The sequence below is a fragment of the Astyanax mexicanus genome, chromosome 14 (genome assembly GCF_023375975.1).
Source record: "Astyanax mexicanus isolate ESR-SI-001 chromosome 14, AstMex3_surface, whole genome shotgun sequence".
NCBI classification, from domain to species: Eukaryota; Metazoa; Chordata; class Actinopteri; order Characiformes; family Acestrorhamphidae; genus Astyanax; species Astyanax mexicanus.
Genome location: NC_064421.1, coordinates 44,538,503 through 44,566,164, shown reverse-complemented (window position 1 = coordinate 44,566,164; position 27,662 = coordinate 44,538,503). Strand labels below are relative to the sequence as shown.

The 27,662-nt window shown below is 39.6% G+C and overlaps 1 protein-coding gene across 1 annotated transcript in view; it reads right to left on the bottom strand.

The window, feature by feature from the left end:
* The window catches only part of sorcs3b (sortilin related VPS10 domain containing receptor 3b), a 106,752-nt gene that overhangs the window by 61,781 nt on the left and 17,309 nt on the right, over nt 1–27,662 (bottom strand). The gene's annotated exons all lie outside the window — the stretch shown is intronic.

The following is a 27,662-nucleotide window of genomic DNA, read 5'->3' as shown; positions in this document are numbered from 1 at the left end:
CGTAGAGGAACCAAGTAGAACAGTAATCGAGAACCTTCAGTGTCGATATTGTCTGTGTTCTACGGTTAACAAATGACGTGCATTCATAGGTATTTGACCAGAGCTTTGCCAAGCCAGTTATTGCTTATATTTCTAGGGAGTGACCCTAAAAATACATTTAGAGATGTTGCACTTCTTTGCCTTGCAAGGCTGTCGGGTTGGTAAACTATATATATTTTTTGGTTAAAACTGATCTTTTTAACAATTTATGCAGCATTTGTTTAAAAAACTGGCTGCAGAACACAACACTACCTCCACCATGTGTAACAGAGACTGTGGTACAGTCCTTCCTTTCCTTCTATGTTTTCAAGGAACCTAGATCCAGATCTGATTGGTCTTTCTTCTTTTTACGAAAGAACCAGACTCCTCTGATTGGTCATCAAGTTGGTTTCTTCTTTTTGTAAGGTCCTTTTTTTCTTTCTTTTTTTTTCAATTTCTTTTCCAATTTTCTTCTCAATTTACACAGCCAATTACCCAACCCACTCATTAGGACTTCCCCCATCACTAGTGATGCCCCAACACACCAGGAGGGTAAAATGCAGAGTAACATCACAGTGCGCTCGAAGGAAAGCGCAGTGAATTGGTTCTGATACATCAGCTCACAGATGCCTTGTGCTGATCAACATCACCCTTCGGAGTGATGTTGGAAAGAGCGTCATCTGCTGTATCCACCCAGAGAGAGCAAGGCCAATTGTGCTTTTGCCGATGGCAAGCTACATGAACAGGATTCGAACCATCATAGTGATCTCCTGATCGTAGTAGCAGAGTTAAGCCCGCTGGACCACTCTGAGCCCTTTGGGAAGGTTCTTAAATTCATTGTTTTTTCTGAAACAGCATCCTAGCTACAGCTACTTAAGCAATACTGCATCTGGATGGAGGAAATGATGGAAGCACAGTTAAGCCTGGTGTTGAAAGGTGAGAAATTTTAGAAACTCCTGGGCATGTCAGCTGGATAGATGTCAGTGGTAACCACAGTGCATAAGCAGTTCCCTTGTGAATGGTGCTGTGCTAAAGGGGTAGTGTCTTGGGGTGTTAGTGGCTGACCTTCTTATCCAGTTCATTACCCACAGCCTACCCACAGTTCCCAGCCAAGGCACAGCAAGATTTGGCACTGAATCCATTTCTTGACGCACCCACCCTAAAGGCCTTATAACAGCACAGTCAATCACTGCACTAGCATTGCTTGCAGAGGCCCTGACTGAAGTGGGAAGGCTGATGTCACCTCATCATACCATACTTGTGTCTGAGAACTAAGACCCAACTGGAAAAAAGTAAAAGCTTTTATTTGTGAGCAGGAACAGCTGGTTCTCGGCCAGAAAAGTCAGTGCCAATCTGGCCCCACAATCGTGCTGGTCTAGAACCAATGGCCAAATGACAGGGCATTCAAGCGTCACAAAAAAAAGGCTTTTAAATCACCCCCACTTCTCTTTTTCGGTTTGTGGAACATGCACACATTCACATACAGGGGTTGGACAATGAAACTGAAACCCCTGTCATCATTTTAGTGTGGGAGGTTTCATGGCTAAATTGGAGCAGCCTGGTGTTCAATCTTCATTAATTACACACTGCACCAGTAAGAGGAGAGTGTGAAGGTTCAATTAGCAGGGTAAGAGCACAGTTCTGCTCAAAATATTGCAATGCACAGAACATTATGTGTGACATACCAGAGTTCAAAAGGGGACAAATTGTTGGTGCACGTCTTGCTGGAGTATCTGTGACCAAGACAGCAAGCCTTTGTGATGCATCAAGAGCCACGGTATCCAGGGTAATATCAGCATACCACCAGGAAGGACCGACCACATCCAACAGGATTAACTGTGGACGCTGTAAGAGGAAGCTGTCTGAAAGGGATATTCGGGTGCTAACCCGGATTGTATCCAAAATACATAAAACCACGGCTGCCCAAATCTGCCCAAATCAACTCTCCTGTTTCCACCAGAACTGTCCGTCGGGACAATAAATTATTGTGGTCTAAAACCAGGTGTTTCAGTTTCACTGTCCAACCCTTGTATGTAGTGAGTGACTCCTTAAAGCAGTGGAAAAACAAGGGCTGGTTCTTAAAAGGTTTGCAGGTTCGCAGGAACCGACGCAGGTTCCTGCACCATCACTTTGCTTTGTTGGTGCGAAAGAGGTAATTGTATCCAAGAAAGGAACTTTCCATCCTGGCTTATGGTGGAGGTCTGTGCATGGCTGAACATCAACAAACCACGCACCACCTTACTCCACCCGCAGAGCACCAAACTTGAGGAGAATTTGAATGGAATGCTTCCCCACCCAGTTAGCAATGGTCACTGAAAGGAACCAGAGACACTGGGATCTGCGTCTGCTGCCGGTGCTGCTCGCCTGCTGTTCTGCTGTAGAACAGTTGACTGGGTTCATGCTGTTGATGCTAATGTTGAGCCATGAGCTGTGCACCCCTGTGGATTTGTTGTTAGGGTTGTTAGGGATTTTGCTGCCTGTGTTGGTAGAGACATCAAAGCAGATTGTACCATGGATACCAAGTCCAGGATTTGAGTATCTTCAGTTGAGGGGGCTAAAACTTGGCTCTTCAACCCTTGGTAAAAGAAAAGGCTGGACCCAAAGCTCTAGAAATTTCGGAAAAGCCCAGAGGGGGAAAAAGTACTGAAAAATTGTAATTAAGTAAAAGAACCTTTACTTTGCTAAAATTCTACTCAAGTAAAAGTAAAAGTACCCATCTAAAAATCTACTCGAGTAAAAGTAAAAAAGTGCTAAATTTAAAATGTACTTTGAGTGAAAGTTACATAGTTACTTTTATTTATTTGATGTAAAAAAGTACAAATCAAAAATTTAATAATTAATAAATTCAATAATTTGGATCTTTCAGGCAGTATTTGTTAAGACCACCCCATAAAACATTTTTAAGAACAAGTGGAATAAGATTCTATGATCCATTTTTTTTTTAAAGTTAAGCTCATAGGTGACTATAAACCGTATTTTTATAGTTTTACAGTTCATTATTATTTGCCATTGCTATGATTTATCTGCTATTTACATGTTTTGTTAACACCCAAGCAGATGTTCCTAATAAAAACTTAAGGAATTATCATTAAAATTTGTCCTCAGTAACGGGGAGTTTTCCAATGTAGCAAAGTAAATTACTTGTGTCAAAATGAACTTGAGTAAAAGTAAAATTACCTAATTTAAAAACTACTTGTGTAGCATGTGGAAGATGCAAGTAGTTGTTCACCGTGACCATCTTACACTATTAGTTTATTAATGGTTACTAATTAGCTTGTAAATGCCTTAAAAATCATTAATAATCAGTTATAACACATACGTAGAAAGGGCAACAATATAGATGGCTGTAAGTTTACTATTTGGCAAACAACAGGTCATTGTTGCCCTTTCTACATATGTGTTATAACTGATTATTAATGATTTTTAAGGCATTTACAATCTAGTAGTAGTTAGTTAGTAGTTAATTAGTAACCATTAATAAACTAATTGTAAACCATTTATAAACCCTTTATAAAGGTAGTCTTATTTTAATGTGGTCCCGACTTGGGTACTATTTTTATACAATTCCATTTTAGCACTCTTTAAAAATACTGATTAATAATGTGGCTACAAGAACACTTTAGTGTCACAATATATATTCACAATATATACTACACTATATACTTTAATCTAGTCACAATTATAAACTTATTACTGTCCAAATATTTACAGACCTAGTCTGTTTTTAGATTATGTTGTTGGCAGTTTTCTACAGAATATGTTTTAAAATATATTTGAGAACGTGGTGGATTTAGGCTTTAAGATTTAACACATCATCATGGGTGTGTGTGAGTGTGTTGAAGTGTGTGTAGGTGTGGGTGCGCGAGTGTGTGTGAGTATAACCTTCACCGTCTTCACCCAGACGACAACATGACTCCGACTGAGACGACTTCATCTGAGGTTAATTAACCAATCAGGAGAGGAGACAGTATTAGCATATTAAAATGCAGAGCAGGACTAGAGTCAGAATCAGCGAGTTTTCTGATTGGGTCAAATTATCTAATACCCCTCTCTAATCACATCTACAGAGAGAGAGAGAGAGAGTTAGAGAGAGAGATGGAGAGAAAGAGAGTGACAGAGTTAGTGAGAGATAGATAGAGAGAGAGAGAGAGAGAGAGAGAAAGAAAGAGAGAGTAATAGAGTTGTGTGCTGGGTGTGAATATGAATATAAATATCAGTGTGAAACTGCGGGACCCCTGCGAGTCTCAGTGGGGTTAATGAGATGTGCGGGGGTTTAATGAGATGCGTGGGGGTTTAATGAGATGCGCGGGGGTTTAATGATATGTATTGTGCTGATTTAATTACATTTGCATGTGAATGGGGGTCTGGTGTGTTTGATCAGTGTGTGATCAGTATGTGTTCTGACTCTGATCTGAGTGTTAAGACATGAAGGACCTTCTTTCATATTGAAGCTGCTAGCACACACACGCACACACACACTCACGCACCCAGTTCACTGCAATTTCCCTTTTCATTCTGTGCTGTCTTTTTACCTGCAGTGCAGAAGATTACCTGTCCCGTGTGTGTGTGTGTGTGTGTGTACATCTACCATAAAAGTTTGGACAAGTTGGACCCCCTTGTAAATGAATAGTGATATGATCTAGTGATAACTTGTAGTTTCTGAGGATGGTAACTCTGATTATCTTATCCTGTACAACAGAGGAAACTCTTGGTCTTCCTTTCCTGGGCCAGTCCTGATGAGAGCCAGTTTCATCATATAAAATTTTTGATGGCCTTTGATGGCGACTGCACTTGAGAATGCTTTCAAAGCTCTTTAAATGCATCAGATACTTTAAGTATTTTTTTATTTACTTAGTTGAGTAGTTCTTGCTTCTCATAATATGTATAAGAACATTACTCAAATAGAGATATTCACTGTGTACCAACTGTACAACTGATGCTCTCAAACACTTTATTAAGAGACAAGCAATTCAAGTAAATGTCAGTAATAGCCTTATCTTACCGTCCTGTCTGCAGTTTTCATCTCTGTTGAATTGAGTACACATTGCAGGATATCAAACTGAATTTTAAAGTTATTATAGTTTTGATAATCAGTTTTATATGTAACAGTATGTAAATCACTTGGCCTTGGCTATAGAAGTAACCCAGTAAAGTACACTGCTACAGTAAAATGATTCACTTCTGAGCAAAGAGACAAGTTTCCAAAACAATTCATTTATTTTCCACACAAAATAGAAATCTTTCACATTTATTTTTACTTTCATTAAAACATTGGCACCAAATCAAGAATATAGTTATTCAATTAAAACACAGGGCTCTTTATGCAACTGAACACCACTGCATAAATCCACACATCCAAGGGGCCTGGAGATAAACAGGTAGACAAGAGAGAAAGGGAAATTTAACACCCAAAAATCTGATTAGTCACACGTGTTTATAAATACCAACAAAAGATCTCACAGCTTAAAACCTCACACTTTAAAAAGTGACAAAAGTATTTCCCTAATTGTTACTCTTAGGTCCAACCAGGCTTCCAAGAACCACTAGCAAAAGTGTTATGATGGCAGTGACTTAATACAGCCCATAAAGTCTCTAGTTTAGTCTACTGAGCGAAACATTATACAAAATAATGTTGATCAAAAGAAACAAATAAAAACAGAAACAAACAAACCAATATACTCAAAATGAACCAAAACGATCTCAAAACAAATCAAAATAAAACAGAATAATTACAAAACAGCAGCTAGCTAGAGGTCAGTCCTACAAAAAGAATGAAATTGAAAACTGTTAAGAGACTTATCACTTACAATATCTTGAACAAAAACAAGAACTTGTTTTTACCTTAAAACCCGAATGGCTGGGCCTACCGTACATAAAATCAAGGCAATAGTCAGGAACTGATCCTAATAAAACAAACAGTCATTAAACACAAAAGATAAGAAATACTAACACATTAGCTTTTAATCAAGTACTTAAAAACAGTAATCATTACCTTAAAAGCATGAACAGCATTGGCTTCAAACAGGAGCTTCCAGCAGCAGCTAGAGGGGCAAATCAAAATGGAGAGCAAGGGTGCATGTGTTGTCTGCTTTAAGGAGGCCAAAGGGGCTAATTAACAGGGCCTAAACCAATCAGAGCATGGAAGAAACCATTTTGCTAATTAGCCACTACATGAAGGGGGGAAAACAGCAACAATAAGCCTAACCAGGAAGAGACAAAACGGCCGCTCCAGGAAGTGGAACACAGCAAAAAGCAAAATAAAGGTCCATGCCATCACATATATAATATATTTTTAATGTTAATTTGTGTTCATACAATAATATCTGTATGGAATCTGTATTGTAGTCATTTGTAATATATACTGTAAAGCTTCACTGTTAAATACACACTTATTATGTGTTATGAATTTCTCTGATCTAGGGAGCTAATTCTGCTCTCTCTGACTCCTCAGTCCTGTTCTTGAGTCTTAAGCGTTTGGTCAGTCCTGGTCTTGAGTGTTTGGTCAGTCCTGGTCGACTCTTGAGCGTTTAGTCAGTCCTGGTCTTGAGTCTTGGGTCAGTCCTGGTCAAGTCTTGAGTATTTGGGCAGTCCTGGTCTTGAGTTTTGAGCGTTTGTTTAGTCCTGGTCTTGAGTTTTGAGCGTTTGTTTAGTCCTGGTCTTGAGTTTTGAGCATTTGTTTAGTCCTGGTCTTGAGTTTTGAGAGTTTGTTTAGTCCTGGTCTTGAGTTTTGAGCATTTGTTTAGTCCTGGTCTTGAGTTTTGAGCATTTGTTTAGTCCTTGTCTTGAGTTTTGAGCGTTTGTTTAGTCCTTGTCTTGAGTTTTGAGCGTTTGTTTAGTCCTGTTTTTGAGTTTTGAACGTTTGTTTAGTCCTGGTCTTGAGTTTTGAGTGTTTGTTTAGTCCTGGTCTTGAGTTTTGAGCGTTTGGTCAGTTCTGGTCTTGAGTTTTGAGCGTTTGGTCAGTCCTGGTCTTGAGTTTTGAGCGTTTGGGTAGTCCTTGTCTTGAGTTTTGAGCGTTTGTTTAGTCCTGAACTTGAGTCTTGAGTGTTTGCGCAGTCTTGGTCTTGAGTTTTGAGCGTTTGGTCAGTTCTGGTCTTGAGTTTTGAGCGTTTGGTCAGTCCTGGTCTTGAGTCTTGAGCGTTTGGGTAGTCCTTGTCTTGAGTTTTGAGCATTTGTTTAGTCCTGGACTTGAATCTTGATTGAGGTTTGAGCGTTTGGTCAGTCCTGGTCTTGAGTTTTGAGCGTTTGTTTAGTCCTGGACTTGAGTCTTGGTTGAGTTTTGAGCATTTGTTTAGTCCTGGTCTTGAGTTTCGAGCATTTGGTCAGTCCTGGTCTTGAGTTTTGAGCGTGTGCTCGTGTTTCTGATGTGTTGAGGAATAGGGGGAAATCTTCAGTCTGAATGTCCGCTCTTTTTTCTACACCAAGAAACACTCAGAGGTACAGATCAGCCACCCCGGAGTCCATTATCTCCATGGAGACGGCGGGCCGGGTGATGTACGTTACTTTATCTCACTCTGGAGAGAAACACTCTTGTCATAATGAAAGCACACACTCTGCTGTATTGATGTAAAACACTCTCTCTCGCGCTGCGCTGGTTTATTCTCCTCATTCTTTCCTAATTCAGTTTGCCGTGGATCTGATCCGTCCGCTCCGGGCCTCTAAACCTCATTACTCTGCAGAGCAGGAGGAGGACCGCTCCCATCGATTTCCAAACTAATCTACGCCTTTATTTATTTTGATTTACTGGGTGGAATTACAGAAAAGGCACCGGTTGGCCACATCTGCCCCAACAGCAGGGCGACGGCGAGGTCAGGGAGGTCCAGGTGTGCTAAAGAGAGGCAGGGTTTCTAGCTAAATAAAGAATATTTTTAACATTAACCCTTTGAACCATAGCCTGTTTTGGTGTGTTTTTTTCTTCCTTTTTGTTTTCAGTTCCTCTTTCAGGTCTTATAACACAGTAATTATATCAGACAGCGACATGCCCTGAGCTCTTTTACTCCAGAAGACATACGGCTGCTCAAAAATATAATCATTTAAAATCTAAAAGGAAGCAGAATTGTTATATTTTACTACAACTGGCCATGTTTTGGTAAAAAAAAAATACCAAGTACCTGTTTTTTTTTTTTTTTTTTTTGTAATTTATAGATTTTAAATATATTCACACCTAAGATATCTTTTCAAAAATTGTTAGACTATAGTGTTTATGAGTTCAGAGCATAACGTCACTGTTCTATGAAAAATCTTATCTTATCTTATCTTATCTTATCTTATCTCCATTTTTGTCGATTTTTTAAGTTACTACATAATTTGAACAGACAAACTGTCCCTTACAATGTACCAAAATCTCTTGATGAACGGACCAATAGAAACTCTTCAAAATGACGTGAAATAAACTCTTTTTACATTGACTTCTATTGAAAGTTTACAGGGTTTTTTTTATCTCTCCTGTAAAGTGGCTGTTTCTGAGAGTTGCTGTTTTTCATTGGACAGCGACGATAAGAATATTGATGATTTGAGTTCATTACATGGCTTATTATTTATTACTTTGACAAATTACATGAAGAAACAGCAACAGACATACTTATTTTTCTTGATAATCACACCTCTAGGATACCTTTGTGGATTTTGATCAGGTCCAATATATCCAATATTCCATCTAATAAAAAATGATTTACTATACTAGATATTTATTTTCAGCTGCTTATAATAACATCAAATATTGATGAGAAAAACACTTTTATTTAGGGCATACAATGAAAACTTTATACAAAAATGTAAACTTTTTAGTCTAAATAAGGAAAAACGTTTAGTGCAAAATAACTACTTAGTAGAAATGTGAAATAAAATTAAAACTATATAAAGTAGTGAGCACACCATACCTAGCTTTAGTTTGAGTAAAGCAGGTAGTTTCACACTTTTTCTGTCTGTGGACACTTTTGAGTCTTTATTTACTGATATTACTTGGTTTGAAACATCATATAAATATGTTTGCAGTACTAAAAGTAAATAATATTGGTTGGGAAAAAAACACATTGCACATATTTTTTTGTTGTGGTAAAAGCTGTGGTCCCTTTTTCAACACTTTTTAAATCAGTGGCGATGATGACGTCATGTGACTTGAGAGTAAATGTAAATTCAACTGATTATGCGTTTTGAGCAAATAAATGGAGTTATAATGGAAGAATAAAACATGGAACTTTAAAGCAGATCTTATTTTTTTGTGTGTTTTTCTCAATAGATTTCCACTATTTTTAGAAAGAGAAAGTTCCGCCCTTTCTTACCATATATGAATTACGATTACGATTTTAAACGGAAAATCCATCTGTAGGGTTAATGTCAGATCTGACTGACTGACAGATTTTTTGCTTGTTTTTGCTCTTTATTTTCAGCCCTGTCCCCATACATCAGAGCACCACCTCATACGCTGTGGTCCCACTTTCATTTATACAGTCACGCCTCCATACATTACAGCACTTGCAGACTCAAATAGGGGCTGGGAGGAAGCTGAGAGAGAAAGCCGCACCCTCTGGTGCCCCCATGGTTAAAAAAGCATCCCTAAAGTGCCCTCTAGAGTAGCGAAAAAAAAGAGACTAAATAAAGTGCACTTTTCTTTTGGCTGCGCTTCTCAAGAGGCGAAAAGTGATAAAGTGCCCACTAGTGTGCCCCCTCTTGTAATAAATTATGATGATGTGCTTTCTAGATCAAGACACTGTGATAATGTGTCTTAATGAGTGCCCATCTCGGGGTGCCCTTCTGCCCTCCCAGTAGAAAAGGGTGCTGTTATTAAATTGTCCAGTTTTTTTCTCCACTTTACTACGCCCCTCTAATCTAGAGTCTGAGTCCAGTTACGAGTCAGTGAACAGCAGACTCTGGGTTTTAGTACCGTTTCTCACAGGTGGGCTAAGAGTAGGATTAGTATAGCTGTATCAGCTACACACACATATATATATATATATATATATACACTGAACAAAAATCTATTTGTTTTTATGAGCTGAACTCAAAGATGTAAGACTTTTCCTACGTACACAAAAGGCCTTTTTGTGTTAGTGAGCACTTCTCCTTGACCGTTGAGATAAACCATCCACCGGTCACAGGTGTGGCATATCAAGATGCTGATTAGACACAGTGATTATTACACAGGTGTACTTTGTTCTTTTAATATCAAACCCAAAGGTTTTCAGTCTACAGTAGAAATGAATGCATATATTACTGTAGAGACACTGTGAGATCAGTGGAAGGACACTGTGAGGTCACTATGGGGATGAATGTGGGGTCAGTGCTGGAAACCTGCGGGGATTAGTGTGGGGTCAGTGTAGGTACATTGTGGGCTTAGTGTAAGGGCATTGTAAGGTCAGTGTGGGGGTTAGTGTGGGGTCAGTGTAGGTACATTGTGGGCTTAGTGTAAGGGCATTGTAAGGTCAGTGTAGGTACAATGGGGTTTGTGTAAGCATATTGTGTAAGGATATTGTAATGTCAGTGTGGGGGTTAGTCCGGGGTCAGTGTAGGTACATTGTGGGGTTAGTGTAAGGGCATTGTAAGGTCAGTGTGGAGGTTATTGTGGAGTGCTGGAAACCTGTGGCGGTTAGTGTGAGGTCACTATGGGGACATTGTGGGGTTAGTGTGAGGGCATTGTAAGGTCAGGGTACAGTCTCTGTGAGGTCACTGTAGGAACACTGTAATATCAGTGTAGGGACACTGTGAGGTTACTATGGGGTAAATATGGGGTCAGTGCAATTAACCTTTGGGGGTTAGTATTAGGGTAGGGACATTATAAGGTCAGTGTGGGGATTAGTGTGGGGTCAGTGTAGGTACATTGTGGGGTTAGTGTAAGGGCATTGTAAGGTCAGTGTGGGGGTTAGTGTGGGGTCAGTGTAGGTACAATGTGGGGTTAGTGTAAGGGCATTGTAAGGTCAGTGTGGGGGTTAGTGTGGGGTCAGTGTAGGTACATTGTGGGGTTAGTGTAAGGGCATTGTAAGGTCAGTGTGGGGGTTAGTGTGGGGTCAGTGTAGGTACATTGTGGGGTTAGTGTAAGGGCATTGTAAGGTCAGTGTGGGGGTTAGTGTGGGGTCAGTGTAGGTACATTGTGGGGTTAGTGTAAGGGCATTGTAAGGTCAGTGTGGGGGTTAGTGTGGGGTCAGTGTAGGTACATTGTGGGATTAGTGTAAGGACATTCTAAGGTCAGTGTGGAGGTTATTGTGGAGTGCTGGAACCCTTTGTGGGTTAGTGTGGGGTCATTATAGGGACATTGTGGGGTTAGTGTAAGGACATTATGAGGTCACTGTGGGGGTAAATGTGGGGTCAATGCTAACAGGGGACCCTGTTGGGGTTAGTGTGAGGTCATCGTGGGGGTTACTGTAGTTACATGTGGAATTCTGAGTGTGTGGGTAAGAAAGAGATTTCTGTTGATTTCTATCGAGATACAGTTGGTTGTGTGAGTATGCGTCTGTGTGTGTGTGTGTGTGAGAGAGAGAGAGAGAGAGAAAGAAAAAGAGAGAGAGAGTGACTCCTGTTCATCACTGCTGCACTCTGTTTCATAAATACACTCAGAATTCAAACACTAACGGCATGAAATTGAGTTTATGGATATAAAACAAATAAAAGATGCGTTCTGAAATGAGTTTGTGCTTCAGGGAGAGAAAAGTTTTTCTCATCAGTCACATCTCCACACACACACACACACACACACACACACACACACACACACACATGCAGGACTTTTATTCATATTTATGTTTTATTAATGCTCTGCTTTGCCTACGGACAACCCACAAATCACTGTGCGCTCGATTCTGCCCCGACACACATTTCAATCATTTCATTTTCACACACAGACACACACACACACACACACACAGCCCTCAGTCTGCTTTAATTGAATTCCCGAGAGTCAGCCACATATGCACTGTTTACACACAAACACTGAAACGTCACTGATCCCTGCAACACTCAAATTTAATATTCAGAGATTAAACTGAGATTTAAAGGATCAGAGTTACATTTAGACTCGGCACAAAAAAAACTGGACAATAACTGGAGCACTCATCCTGATCACTGATCCTAATTAATCCCCTAGTTACATTTATTTATTTCATGTTTTTTTTTCCACGCCAGAAGATGTCACATTTATAACCCTACAGACTAAACACACTAAACACCTGAAAAAAGGTCCATATTCTTGTGTCCAGACAGAATTTTAGATCTGTAGATGTTGAACAACCTCTGTAACACTGTAAAAACAGACTCTAGTCCAATATAAAAGCAGGATTTAACTAAGCAAATAGAAAAAATGCCTCCCACTGGACAATTACTGCATGGGTGATTATGTTTCAGCTGGCAAATAATTATTTAACCCTAACTGATGCAGTGAGTAGCTTCTCATTTGTTAAACAAGCCTGTGGAAGGACTCATCCTCTGGTGGTGGAAATATGTTAATATGTTTCAGAAGGGTCAAATCATTGGCATGCATTAAGCAGAGAAAACATAGGGAGACTGTAGCAGAAACTACGAAAAACTGGGTTAAGAACTGTCCAACACATTATTAAAAAGAGGAAGGATAGTGGTGGAACATAATCTTTGAGGAATGAATGTGATTGTAAAAAATTATGATCTTAAATGATCACTGAGCAAGCAATTTAAAGGTCTCATTCCATCGTGTTTTCATTCATTTTAAAATGGCTCTTGCTCACTAATACCAGTCTTTGCAGTGTCATATGTTACTTTATAACATGTGTAATGCCCTGCTAAGTGCAATTCAGCCCCTGACCTAGTCTTAGAGTTTCTGTAAAACGCAAAATCCACCGGAGATCCTATGATATCCTTCTGAATGGCTGGACAAAGCATATAACAGCATATAATGTGTTATTTGCACAAATAATACAGTAACAAACTGCCATGATGTTCCTAGCGTCTGTCTGGTGAGACGGCAGCTTCAGCTCTGTCTGTGGGCGGTCCTGAGCCAAGGTGGGCGAGGCCATGAATTCACGGGTTGATGTAGGCATGGTGCTTTTCCTTGATCGACTTTCTGAATATTTTCTTTCATTAGCTGCTGCAGACAATGGAGGCTGAGGAACAGTTTCATGTGCAGCATCCATATACAACTCAGAGAGACCTACTGTATTTCACAAAGTGGATTTTAGCGGAACGACACCTTTAAATGTTTGATTAAATCAAATTATAGAAAGACAACACTAGAACTCAGGGACATGTTTAATAGTGAAATTAATAGCATTAAAAGTATGAAGGGAACTTAAAGGATTGGAAGTAAACAGCTGTGTAGCCTTAAGAAAACCATCAATCAGTGAGGCTAACTGGAAAAAAAGCTTCAATTTGCTATGAACCATAAAGATTAGACTCTGGAGCAATGAATGGAAGAAGGTCATGTGGTCTGATAGGTTTAGATCTACCCTGTTCCAGAGTGATGGAGAGAAACGGCTAAAGTTATGCAAGCCTGTGGGGGCGGAGCTATGATCTAGGGTTGCTGCTGCAGTTGGTCAGGTCTAGGTTCAGCAACAGTATGTGCTGAAAGAATGAGGTCAACTGACTACCTGAATATACTGAATATAGACCAGGTTATTCCATCAATAGATTTTTTTTTTTGTGAAAGAGTGATTCAGGGAGCATGAGATCATCATTTTCACACATGGATTGAGAGAGAGTTCACCACAGAGTCCAGATCTTAACCTCATTGAGAATCTTTGGGATGTGCTGGATGGAGAAGAGCTGCTTTGTGCAGTGGTCAGACTCTACCATCATCAATGCTGCTGCAAGATCTTGGTGAAAAATAAATAAATGCAACACTGGATTGAAATAAATGTTGTTACATTGCAGAAGCTTGTGCAAATGATGCCACAGCAAATCAAAGTACTGTAATCAAAGTTAAAGGAGGTCCAACCAAATATTAAGAGAGGGCATAAAATAGACTGAGAGACAATAAAAAGAGATAGAGAGCAATACCAGAACCCAGTCCACTGTAAAACCTAAACTGCAGAGATCAGTGTCCAATGCATCCTTTGAAACTTTTCCTCCGATGATGAAAAATTTAATTATACTCAACATTAAGAAACATTGAATTTATGTGGTGTTTTTAAAGCACAAAGGGCTTTTACTTCTTGCGAAAAATCTGATTTGTTGTAAAAGGGTTATTTTGATATAAAACAAAACATACACAGAAATTTGGAGCTTAAGCCAAGAAGTTTAGACAGATATGATAAAATAGAGCCCTACCAAGGAATAACCTCATTACCATAATTCTGCCATTTCCCAGAAATCAGATATTTTTAAAAGAAAAATGTGGACAACCTTTAACATTAATAAACATTTTTCAATCACGAAAGCATTAAAAACGAACTGATTTCTCCCAAAAGAGAAACATGGTTGATATATGGTCATTGGTTGGAAGAGCAGGCAGAGAGAGAAAGATAGATAGAGAGAGAGAGAGAGAGAGAGAGAGAGAGAGAGAGAGAGAGAGAGAGAAACACTAAAAAGAGATACAAAAAGAGAAAAAGAAAGACAGGACAGCAGTCCGAGGGTGAAATCTCTTTCAGCTCAGAGCCAAAAACAATCTGATTGAATTCAGTAGAGTTTTTCTGCAGCTGCTCTTCATTCTGCAGCACCTCACCTCCTGAAGTTGTGGCTGTCCTGAGGGCAACAACTCTGATTTAGCCCCAAGGCCAAGAAAACACCTCAGCCAATCAAAATCTCTTGCTTTCTCCGACCTTATCAGTGTGAGTCCTCTAAATTGCAAATGCAATTTAAACTGGTGAAAGCTAATCAACAAAATCAGAGTTTCCAGCCTCAAGTTTATAAGTCTTGCTTATTTTCTCTTATTAATTGATGGTTTATATTTTAATATTAGTAAAACCAATGTAAGTACATCAGAATTTAGCTTGTTCTAATATTGAAGCTACAAAATGCTGGCTTGTTAGCTAGGGTGTAGACTGCTGCTAACCCCAGCTAGCACTGCTGGAACAGTATTAGCATTCACTGCTAACTGCACAGAGCACAAGCTTTTTTGCTGTTCAGAGGTGAGCATATCAGACTGTAGTCTGCGTGTTTACCATATTAAACAAGCTTTGTGGGACGAACCACTAGCTAATATCACCCTGGCTTACCAGAACACTCAAAGTTACTCAGTGTAACTCTGCTGGGCGGCTAGCTCCAGTGATTAGCGGTTAATGCTAATGCTCCAGTCTTAGTGCCTGAGAAATTTGGGAATCTAAGCTTACTGTAAATAAATAGAAAAAGCGCTTTACTCACCCAAATAAACAGTTTTTAGGAGAGAAATCTGTGTAGATCATCGTCCAGCGTTCGTTTTACTTTGAAAGAAAGTGCATTTTTTAAGAATTACAGTTTTATTTATTTGTTTAGCTTTAGTTAACTTAGTTAACTTACCACAACACCACCCAGTGGCAAGACCTGCTGAATTAGAAGAAAAATAAGGCGACACCCCTGTTTCTTAACAGAGTAACATGATGCACCTTATAATCTAGTGCGCCTTATGTATGAAAATAGACCAGAAAATAGATGTTCTTTGATAGTGTGCCTTATAATCAGGTGCACCTTATAGTGAGTATTACTAGTAAGTATTACCATGAAAGCTAGCAAACTTTTGTGATGTAAACTAAATTGTTAAAGGTATCCCCTTACCTGCCTTGTGCTTTGGTATTTTAAGGCTTTGAAGCTACACACCTCACACAACTTTATCAGCTAACACTCACTCAGCATCCTGACCCCCCACCCCCCACCAATACAGTACTGAAATCTGTACTACAATACACAAAGTACTGGACCCTTTCCAACGGACTCGCACTACACACCCAATACCTGCACTACTACTATACTTGCACTGTCAATACACACTTTAATTTCCCAAAAACTGTGAACTTTAAGAACTTTACGCACTCATTCACTTTACCAGCCTTAAACTATATACCATATTTGCACCACTGTTATATACTATTTATACTGTCATTCCATCCCAATCACCATCAATATTGCACTATTGTCTTCGGTCTTACGTATGTTTATTGTGTCTTGTTGTTTTGTACATATAGTGTCTCCCACTCATTTTATATTATATATCTATTTCTTTTTTACTTATATTTATATATCTATTTCTCCCCCACCACTACTGCACCTTGTTTCTGTCTCATGTATGTCTATTTGTGTCCCTGCTGTATTGTACCCATAGAGTCTCCCATTCTTTCTTTTATTATATCTATTATCTGTACCTGCTGTAAATTTGGGAAGGAGAGTAACGTAATTTCAATTCTCTGTATGTCCTGTACATATGCAGTTTTGACAAATAAAACTACTTAATTAACTTGACCATTTACCCTGATTTGGACCTCACTGCACTCCTCACGCTACAGTACACCTTACCCTCCGACACTACTCACTCTGCTGCTCCTGGTGTGTAAGAAAGGACTGAAAATGGAGTGAGAGAAAAGTGAAAGAAGTGAAAAAGGAGGGAAAGAGGAGTGAGACATAATTTATCTCAGAAATGGGGAATGTTGGGGTTTAACTGCAGCGTCTTTAAACTTCTGCTTTGGTTTTCATCCTGCTGACATGGAAAGTCTGGAGCAGAGCAGGTGTCGGGGCTTTTTCTGCCTCCATTAAAGACTTTAGAGGCTTCTGCTGTGAGTTTATAGGCTGGAATCGCTGCAGGCAGTAAAAACACAGTCCGTCTGGCTGGAAACGATGGGATGTGTTCAGATTCTGATACTCAGCTCTGTAACAGTTCAGTAACGCATATTCGGTCAGTGATAGGAAGATAAAACACCCCATAACTTTCCTACTGAACTAAACGCTCTGATGTTCTGCAGCTCAGAACATCAGATACTGCAGCCAGGGCGCGAAATACAAGGGTTATTGGTATTGGGGGTCAGACCCCCCCAATTAAGACTTCAACCCCTCCCCTAAAGGGGTATAAACAATAGTTTGTGGGGGTCAAAACATTTAAATATACTTCTTACATCTAAGATTAAATACTTTGAAAATTACCAATAGCCAAGCTTTTAAAAAAGGCATTAGCCAAGCTATATAAATACATTCCTACAAGTAGTCTATTTTTAAAAAATACACTATATTGTACTTAATGTATTTAAAAAGTATGATCAAAGTTTACGTTCAAACATTTGCTGAAAGCTCAATATCAACATACTTTTAATATATTTTAAATATTCAAGGATTCAAGGACTGAAGAAGATTTTAGTCATTCGTATCACATCTGGTACATAAGGTGGAACGAAATTGTGATCTCACGATCCAGTTTGTTCATAAATATAATATATAATTATATATAAATATATCTTATACATAAGTACATAAATGTGTTAGTATATTTATGGCATACTTAAGCATTTTTCAATATGTTTTAAGTACATATATATATATATATATATATATATATATATATATATATATGTTGAGTAAATATAAAAAACACTTTTTAAATTATAATCATATTTGTGGCAAGAATTGCAATCAAGTGTTAGCAATAATTGACAATACATTTCTAAAAAGTCCCACTTTGTCTCAACAGCCAATATAATATTTTCCCCAAGTCCTGGGGATAATCAAGATGTTTTTTTTTTTTTTTGGTAAATGTGAAATGGGCCATTGTGTTTTGCCTTGGAACTCTGCCATGGAGACCATAGGGTGAAGGGTGAACGGTGAAGATGGTTAATCATGATTAGAGTAAGGTGGAGAGGGTTGAAAAATTTTGGAGAAAGGTAGAGGCAGTTGGAGAAGGGTAGAGATAGAGATAGATGGTAAGAGAAGGGTGGAGATAGTTAAAGATGATTGGAGAAGGGTGGAGATGGTTGAAGAAGTTTAGAGAAGGGTGGAAATGGTTAAAGATCATTGGAGAAGGGTGGAGATAGTTGTAAATGTTTGGAGAAGGGTTAGAGAAAGGTAGTGGCGGTTGGAAAATGGACAAAATCTATTAAGATGGTTGAAGAAAGGTTAAGAGGGTTGGAGAAAGGTGGAGATGGTTGGAGAAGGATTGAAATGGGAGGAGAACACAGTAGATGGCCTACAACATCCTTATCTTGGTTGGTGCCCATGTGCCCCCAATGTCCTCAATCTTGCACACCTAGACAAAGTGGTCCAGCCAATAAGCTGCACTCATTTAACATTTACTGTTGATTAGGGTCCCCTAAAATCCTCTAATACCTGAACGGTTGAGCGAGCTCTTTTTATTAACTAGAAGAGAATATGAGCTTTGTTTAACCTCAGTTTAAACTCCACCCCTCCTGATCTGTTTGTTGTTTGTGGTCAGTGAAGTCCAGCCCATGCTAGCTGTGGCCTTTTGATGTCACTTCCTGTGGGTGACAGAACTGGGCTAGAGCAGGGTCCGACAGAGTTTCCCTCTAAATTTAGCGCACCTCTCTCTCTCTCTCTCTCTCTCCCCCTCTCTCTTTCTTTCTTTATTCTCTCTCCCCACCTCTCCATCACTCCCCCTGGAGGCCGGACCCGCTCTGCCTCTCGCTTTAATTAACAGGACAGAGACAAGCAGACTGTCTGCACGCACACACACACACACACACACACACACACACACTGTCTCCAAAGACCAATAACACACACACCGTCATCTCTCAACTCCAGGTCATTTCTGACACACGCTCTGTCACACACACACACACACACACACACACACACACAGACAGTAACACAATACACACAATTAATCTCCATGTCCATTAATATGCATTAATATTGGCGCTGTGACACCGCAGCTCATAGTGAATAATGCGAACAGTGCCGATCTCATTGGAGGGAAAAGGGGTCACTCATCTGCATATATTTAAATATAAAGAATACACTGGAACTGACAGGAAATAAAAAAACACCATCCTCCCTTTTCCACACTCTCACACACACTCACACACACCATGAGCAGTGAAGCCAAAGTTCACTTCTTGTTATTCAAATTTTACATTCCTCCTTAAACGCTGCAGCGGTCATGTTCTGGCAGCGCAGCTTTTTTTTCACTCCTCAGTGAAAAAAGTTACATTACGGATCCTACTCGTTCCTCCTTAAAAGTTACAAACTGGTTCCTACTCATTCCTCCTTAAAAGTTACATTCTGGTTCCTACTCATTCCTCCTTAAAAGTTACAAACTGGTTCCTACTCATTCCTCCTTAAAAGTTACATTCTGGTTCCTACTCGTTCCTCCTAAAAGTTACATTCTGGTTCCTACTCATTCCTCCTTAAAAGTTACATTCTGGTTCCTACTCGTTCCTCCTTAAAAGTTACATTCTGGTTCCTACTCGTTCCTCCTTAAATGTTACATTCTGGATCCTACTCGTTCCTCCTTAAAAGTTACATTACGCTTCCTACTCGTTCCTCCTTAAAAGTTACATTCTGGTTCCTACTCGTTCCTCCTTACAAGTTACGTTCTGGTTCCTACTCATTCCTCCTTAAAAGTTACATTCTGGTTCCTACTCATTCCTCCTTAAATGTTACATTCTGGATCCTACTCGTTCCTCCTTAAAAGTTACATTCTGGTTCCTACTCGTTCCTCCTTAAAAGTTACATTCTGGTTCCTACTCATTCCTCCTTAAATGTTACATTCTGGATCCTACTCGTTCCTCCTTAAAAGTTACATTCTGGTTCCTACTCGTTCCTCCTTAAAAGTTACATTCTGGTTCCTACTCATTCCTCCTTAAAAGTTACATTCTGGTTCCTACTCATTCCTCCTTAAAAGTTACATTCTGGTTCCTACTCATTCCTCCTTAAATGTTACATTCTGGATCCTACTCGTTCCTCCTTAAAAGTTACATTCTGGTTCCTACTCATTCCTCATTAAATGTTACATTCTGGATCCTACTCGTTCCTCCTTAAAAGTTACATTCTGGTTCCTACTCGTTCCTCCTTAAATGTTACATTCTGGATCCTACTCGTTCCTCCTTAAAAGTTACATTACGCTTCCTACTCATTCCTCCTTAAAAGTTACATTCTGGTTCCTACACGTTCCTCCTTAAAAGTTACATTCTGGTTCCTACACAATCCTCCTTAGAAGTTACATTCTGGTTCCTACACAATCCACCTTAAAGGTTACATTCTGGTTTCTATTGGAGAAGGGTGGAGATGATTGAAGAAGGGTGGAGATGGTTGGAGAAGGATGGTGGTGGTTGCAGATGGCTGTAGAATGGTGGTGATAGTTGGAGAACACTGGAGATGGTTAAGAATAGTTGGAGAAGGGTGGAGATGGTTGGAGAATGGTTGAGAAGGGTGTAGATGGTTGGAGAATGTTTGAGAAGGGTGGAGATGGTTGGAGATTGTTGCAGTAGGTTGGTGGTGGTTGCAGATGGCTGTAGAATGGTGGTGATAGTTGGAGAACACTGGACATGGTTGAGAATAGTAGAAGAAGGGTGGAGATGGTTGGAGATTGTTGCAGTAGGTTGGTGGTGGTTGCAGATGGCTGTAGAATGGTGGTGATAGTTGGAGAACACTGGAGATGGTTGAGAATAGTTGAAGAAGGGTGGAGATGGTTGGAGAATGTTGGAGAGGAGATGGTTGGAGAACACTGGAGATGGATGAAGAATGGTTGGGAAAGTCTGAAAGACATTAGAAAAGGTCAAAAATACGACAGTAAAGAAAGAAAATAAATGGGAACCTAAATCAGTTCTGATTGTCAGTATATTTTCATATTGAATATTAATGGTATTAGAACTTTTAATGGACCTCAGTGTCATTAGAACTTTATTACTGATGTTTTCAGGTTCATTGTTTTTAACTCTAAAGTTTATTTTTTTATTATTAAAGGGTTTTTATATTGTCAATTGATCATTAAAATGATGACTATAATAACGATGATGATGACAATGATAATGAAGATGGTGATGATGATGAGGTGCTGCAGAATAAGTTGATTAGGACTGATTGTTTAATGAGATGTGACAGATGATGATGATGAGCACTGGTTCCAGTTTAGACCAGGTTTTAGTTCTGATCTATAAACTGTTTATAGAAATGGATCAGAATAAGAATCAGGTTTCAGATGTGGAAGAAAAAGCTAGACCATAATATTAAGTTACACTCCAAGCAGAACCTCTTTAACCAGGTTCTGAAAGCACAGTGCAGATTATTGTTTGTGTGTGTGTGTGTGTGTGTGTGTGTGTGTGTGTGTGTGTGTGTGTGTGTGTGTAAGTGTGTGGTGGGGTAATCAGTGGGGTTGCTGATCGGAGCTCTGCAGGATTCAGGATTCTTTACTGAATAATTTCTACATTAATCAGCAGCATTAACATAATATTCACTTAATTATCATAACATCTACCTCACACTGCTCTACCTGAACACTGCTATGTGTGTATGTGCGTGTGTGTGTGTGTGTGTGTGTGATTATTCTCATCTTTATTCTTATTTTTCTGCCACATTTTGCCCAAGCAGTTTTCAAAATACTGATACTGTTACAGCTGCAGATTGTTGATGGTATGATGCGGGATTTTATATCACTTTTTGAGGCAGTTTTAATAGATTTTTGTTGAATTTGTTTCTCACAGGAATGATTAAGCTGCAAAGGTCTACAAAAAATGGAGAAAGTTCAGCTGTGTTGTTGCTACTCTCCCTAGGCATGGTAAAGTCCTGTAAAGGTGACTGCAAGAGCACAGCGCAGAATGAGAATCAATGAGGTGAGGAAGAATCCTAGAGTGTCAGCTAAAGACATGCTAACATTTTTGTTGACAAATCTACAATAAGGGAAACATTAAACAAGAATTCAAGAGTTCATGGGAGGACACCACGGAGTAAGCCACTGGTTTCCAAAAAAAAAAAACATTGCTGCACGTTTGAAGTTTGCAAAAGAGCACCTGGATGTTCCACAGAACTACTGGCTAAATATACTGTGGACAGATGAAACCATAATTTAGTTGTTTTGAAGGAACACACAACACTATGTGCACCTGCATTCCCTTGCCCCCCGCACAGCCACCCCCCCCCCCGACAATCTCACACGCTTGTCTTATACCCTAAACACCAAAGTCCTCTTTTAACAGTCAGTAAACAGCAGATTCTCTACAGTATATTTTTACTTTCTTCTTGCTTCTCGGGGAGTGATGTCTGGCCTATGCGACACACGTGTATAACCATTCCTTTCCTGAAGGGGGAGGAGAGAGATGCACATTTTCTAGTTGGAAATTGTTTGGTTGAGTTGAGTTTATATCAGCTAAAGATGACAATATTATGGTTGGTTTTTCAATTTTTGCTCCGATAAAGTACTACCTAACTTCAAAAACACAACATCAAATTTAAAGAAACGCTTGGAGCCGCAGTGGCACACTTACAGAACTTGTCCCAAAGGTGAAACAAAGCTTCCAGTCAAGTGAGTTTTGGTGGCAGTCACTTAAAAGTAAATTAAAAGTAACTATGCCATTACTGATTATATCGCAATATCACAAATACACTTTAAGCATTCATATATCTAAGCAGGTGTCAGGAAGGGGTGCAAGGATGACGCGGATGGAGGCGGACGCAAGTGCAGGAAGGGCGAAATAAATAATTTAATAAATAAATAACAAATAAACAAAGAAACAAGGAACAAGTAAACACGTAACAAAGATAAACCAAAAAACAATAACCAAAATAAACAGTAGAAACAAAAGAACATATACCAAAACAAACCAGAGAACATAAACTAAACCAACTAGAGATAATGATAATAAATAAACAGGGAATATAAACAAGGAAATAAACTATAAACGAGAAAACAAGAAATAAACAAGAAACAAGGGACTAAGGCTATAGGAGACAAGGAAACACTGAGAGAAGCTTATAAACACAGAGAGAGACGAACGACAGGTGAAGGTGCAAAGACCGACGAAGGACAAGTGGCAGAGGAGGGCTATTTATACTAACATGAAACACACTAGAAGTGGAAACACCTGGGGAAGGGGCGGAGCTACAAATGAGACACGTGGTAGAAAACTACCGAGACAGGAGACACAGAGGGGCACAGGTCACGTGGGGAAAACACACAGAGACATGAGACAAGGCCAGGACGTGACAACAGGAAATAGCGGTAGCCATTGAAATCTACATAAGACACGATAGCAACAATCTGCGATTGCACAGTCACTGCCAAGCAACTAACTAATAAAATCCATGCAACTACTAAACAACACCACAGCAACTAGCTAAAGTACCACTGCAGTCACCTTCAAACACTATATCACATTAGTGGGGGAAATAGGTGCGCCTAATGGGGGGCACCAAAAAAATCAGACAATCATATCAGGGGCATTGCCTGGCCTCGGCTTCATACAATTACGAGTTTCTTTGATTTTACCAAATTAAAAACCTCTGGAATATAATCAAGAGGAAGATGGAGGATCACAAGCCATCAAACCAAACTGAACTGCTTGAATTTTTGCACCAGGAGTAAAGCAGCATAAAGTTATTCAAAAGCAGTGTGTAAGACTGGTGGAGGAGAACATGATGCCAAGATGCATGAAAACTGTGATTAAAAACCAGGATTATTCCACCAAATATTGATTTCTGAACTCTTAAAACTTTATGAATATGAATTTGTTGGGTTTTCTTTGCATTATTTGAGGTCTGAAAGCTCTGCATCTTTTTGTTATTTCTGCAAATAAATGCTCTAAATGTCAATATTTTTATTTGTAATTCGGGAGAAATGTTGTCCGTAGTTTATAGAATAAAACAACAGTGTTCATTTTACTCAAACATAAACCTATAAATAGCGAAATCAGAGAAACTGATTCAGAAACTGAAGTGGTCCCCCTGCACTACTTCACAAATTGCACTTTTTGATGAGGTCAACAACTTGCAGTGCATTAGGGCAAGAGACCTAGAGAGTGCATGTGGTTTTAAACAGGCTCTGTTTTTGGGACACAGCCATATTCGCTGCCTTTAGAATTCCACCACAAAGCATTTACGCTTAGACCACCTAACTGGCTAGGGCCGGCTCTGAGTATGACTTAAAAAAATACCTGTAAAATAACAGTAAAAGAAAATAATATTTTAATAATTCTCGTTATTGTTACACAAAGTGACAGTAGAGTCCCTCCATCCTCCCCAGCAGCTAAACACAGGCAGAGTTTGACAGAAACTTTCAATTAAAATGCTTAGAGATGTCGTTTACAATTCTCCGTGTAACAGCTTGGAAGACATAGCCTCAGATATGCCTCAGCCTCAGCTCCATCCTCAAACCAGCGTTTTCTAAGAAGCTGAGAAAACTTCTTAAAGCTTTTTCTGAGCCGCCCAGTCTCACCGCTTCATCTGAAAGAAGGAATTCTGTTCTGCGCCTCTGAAAACAATGTTATTATTACAATCACGCAGAAGAGACACATTTAACACATGAGCACAGTCGCAATTTGGACAGTTTGGATATTGATGTTCTAATAAAAGCTTTATTAGAGCCACCATGAGAGAAAGGCTTGTTGTGGGGTTAGTGAGGCACCTGGGCCGGTTGCAGGGAGATGGTAGGACACTGGTTTGCTCATAAATCTCACAAGCACACCCAACATACAGCGGTATAAGAAATTCAGATCAGCAATTTCCGTTAAATATATCATATAGCAGAAGAACACAGTTATATTTGAGAAGTAAAATTAAGTTTATATGATTTACAGAAAGTGTGCAATAATTCTTTAAACTAAATTAGGCAAATTTGGACACCCTTGTCGATTGATTGATTGATTGGAACACAATATCTGTTTGGTAAGCTCATTGACTCATAGACAGGTGAATCCAGTTAAGAGAAAAGGTTAAGGAGTCAATTGCAAGTTTTTCTTCTCTTTGCATCTTCTCTAAAGAGTTCTGAAACTCTCAAATGACCTGAAAAAGATTGTTCAACATCATGGTTTAGGGGGAAAGATACAAAAAGTTTAAATCTCAGAGATTTCAGCTGCATTTCAGCTACAAATGGAAGAACCACAGGCAGTTCTAGTTAAGACCTGAAGTGGCAGAACAAGAAAAATCTCAGATAAGCAGAGGAGAAGGATGGTGAGAACAGTCATAATCAACCACAGAGCTCCAGAGCTCCAAACACCTACATCATCATCATCTTACTGCAGATGGAGTCACTGTGCATCGTTCACTATTCACTATTCAGTGCACTTTGCACAAGGAGAGGCTGTATGGGAGAGAAATGCAGAAGAAGCCTTTTCTGCGCCACAAACAGAGTCGCTTGAGGTATGCTAAAGATAAAGCACATTTGAACAAACTTCAGCTTCATTTTGGAATAAGGTTCTGTGGACCGAGGAAGCTAAAATTGAGTTATTTGGAGGGCGGTTATTTATGCACAGTCTGAGTTACACAGTCTGATGTAACATCTGTTTTGATTGGAGCCAAGACGCTCTTGAATGCATACCATTCAGGAGGGGGGAAAAAAACACTTTATCTGTCTTGCAGGCATCAGGGAGCCGTTACTGATATGCAGTAAACTTCCATGTCTTTCAGGAGACTAGGGACATCTGGAAAAATATGGTAAAGTGAAAAAAATTGAGTTTTTTTGGAGAACAGGTACTGGCATCTATAAACACATATAATGTGTCCTGGCTGCTATAGCAAGTGGCGGCCCCTAGAGGAAGCCTCCAGTAAGACGCGTATTATATAGGCAAATAAATAAGTGAAACATTAAGTTTACAATGCAGCCAGTTGTCTTTAAAAAAGAATGCATAGCCAAACGATAGGTATAAATCTCTAGCTGTAAATGCAGAGTGAGTGGAAGTGGAAGTGTAAGGAATAAAGACAGGTTAAAGTAGAAATAAATTATAGGTGATTTTAGTTTATAAACTCACGCAGATGCTGTAAGTGGTGCTCAGAGGGGAGCGTGGGTTTGTTTTATACATTGGAAATATGAGGTGTGGGCTCTGCAATGGTGTGGTGTGAGGTGTGTGTGTTTGGTGGAGCTGGAGCATTATGTGTGTGTGGTGCAGGAGTGATCTGTATTTCAGTCAGAGATGCAGAAATGATAATAAAATCGTTTAAGTGTTCTCACTGATTACACTCCGCCCCCTATAGAGATGCTTCCGCATTTGCATCGGGTTTATTTTGTCTAGACAAACAAAAGAAGACGAAATTACAGCGGAGAGCGGATTTCACACTCCGCAGGAGCTCCACTCGGAGAAAATGTCAGCTCTGCGGACGCTGGAGGCAAACTATCGATCAGGAAAATACGGCGGAGCACTCAGCCGCTCTCCAGCCTCTTATTTATGGATTCCATTGATTGTTTTTGGGTTTTTGTGAATGCGCAGATTGAGCTAAGCACAGGCTTCCCTGTGGAGAGAATCAAACAGAAAGCTTTCAGCGTCGAGCTGCATTAGGACTTTCACAAAGGGCTCTCACTTATATACACACACTCAAACACACACAAACACACACACACACAGGCACACAGTTCAGAAACGTGGCCATCTGGAAATAAATAAAGCTGTAGAAACGAGCAACAAACCAACTAAACTCTCACCCCAGCTTTATCAATACATCCATAATACTTACAAAATAATCAATTTCCTACATCTAAACACCCCCCTCCTCATGCACTCCACCCAGCATCTGTACACTTGCAGCATTTCTTAAAAAATCATAATACAAAAATTCATAATTCATTTCTGCACCAATCTTTTTTTAACCCTTACACTTTCACACACTCTTACCCACCATACAAAGTCACTGGACACCTTAAAATAGGTTAAGATAAAAAAAAGATAAAATCCAAACCTACATAGCCCTGTGTGAAAAAGTGTTTCTGTGGTTTCTGACACCTGAGTCCAATTCTCTGACCACACCCACACCTCATTATTGCCACACCTCTTCTCAATCAAGACATCACTTAAATAAGACCTGCCTGACTAAGCAAAGTAGACCAAAAGACACTCAAAAGCTTAGAAACAAATTTGTTTAGAAACAAATGAAAAAGAAACCAATTCTAGCCATTTCTATAGTTTTGGGACTCCAGCAAACCACAGTGAGAACCATCATTCACAAATGGAGGAAACGTTTAATAGTGGTAAACCTTTCCAGGAGTGTCCAGCTGACCAAAGTTACCCCAAGAGCACAGCAACGACTCATCCAAGAGGTCACAAAAGACCCCATAACAACATTCAAATAACTGCAGGAATCACTTGCCTCAGTTAAAGTCAGGGTTCATGACTCCACCATGAGTCTGGCCTGCATGGCAGAGTTCCAAGACAATGAAAAACACTGCTGAGCAAAAAGAACATTAAGTCTCGTCTCAAATTAGACAGACAACTTGGCAAAAATTGTGTGTGTGTTTGTGTGTGTGTGTGTGTGTGTATGTGTTACTGTAGTTAGAGAGAGGTTTGTGCACCAGCGAAGCCACACCTGCAGAAAAGGAAAAGTCCGAGCAGTTCCCAGAAGGGATGGGAAAATAGAACAACCCAAGACCCCTGAGCTCCAGGTGGGACACGGTGTTACAGGCAGGACATTATTATAAAAACAGAGTGCACTTTCACTTGCACTTTATCTCCTCACTTTTAGACTCCCTTACTACCTCACCTCCTCACTTCACCTTCTCACCACCTCACATCCTCACTTCAGCTCCTCAACACCACATAACCGTATCTCCTCAATTCTTATCTCTCTCACTTTTCTGCTCCCCACTCCCTCACTTCCTCCCAATCTCACTACATCTCCTCTTCACCTCCCCACTTCCT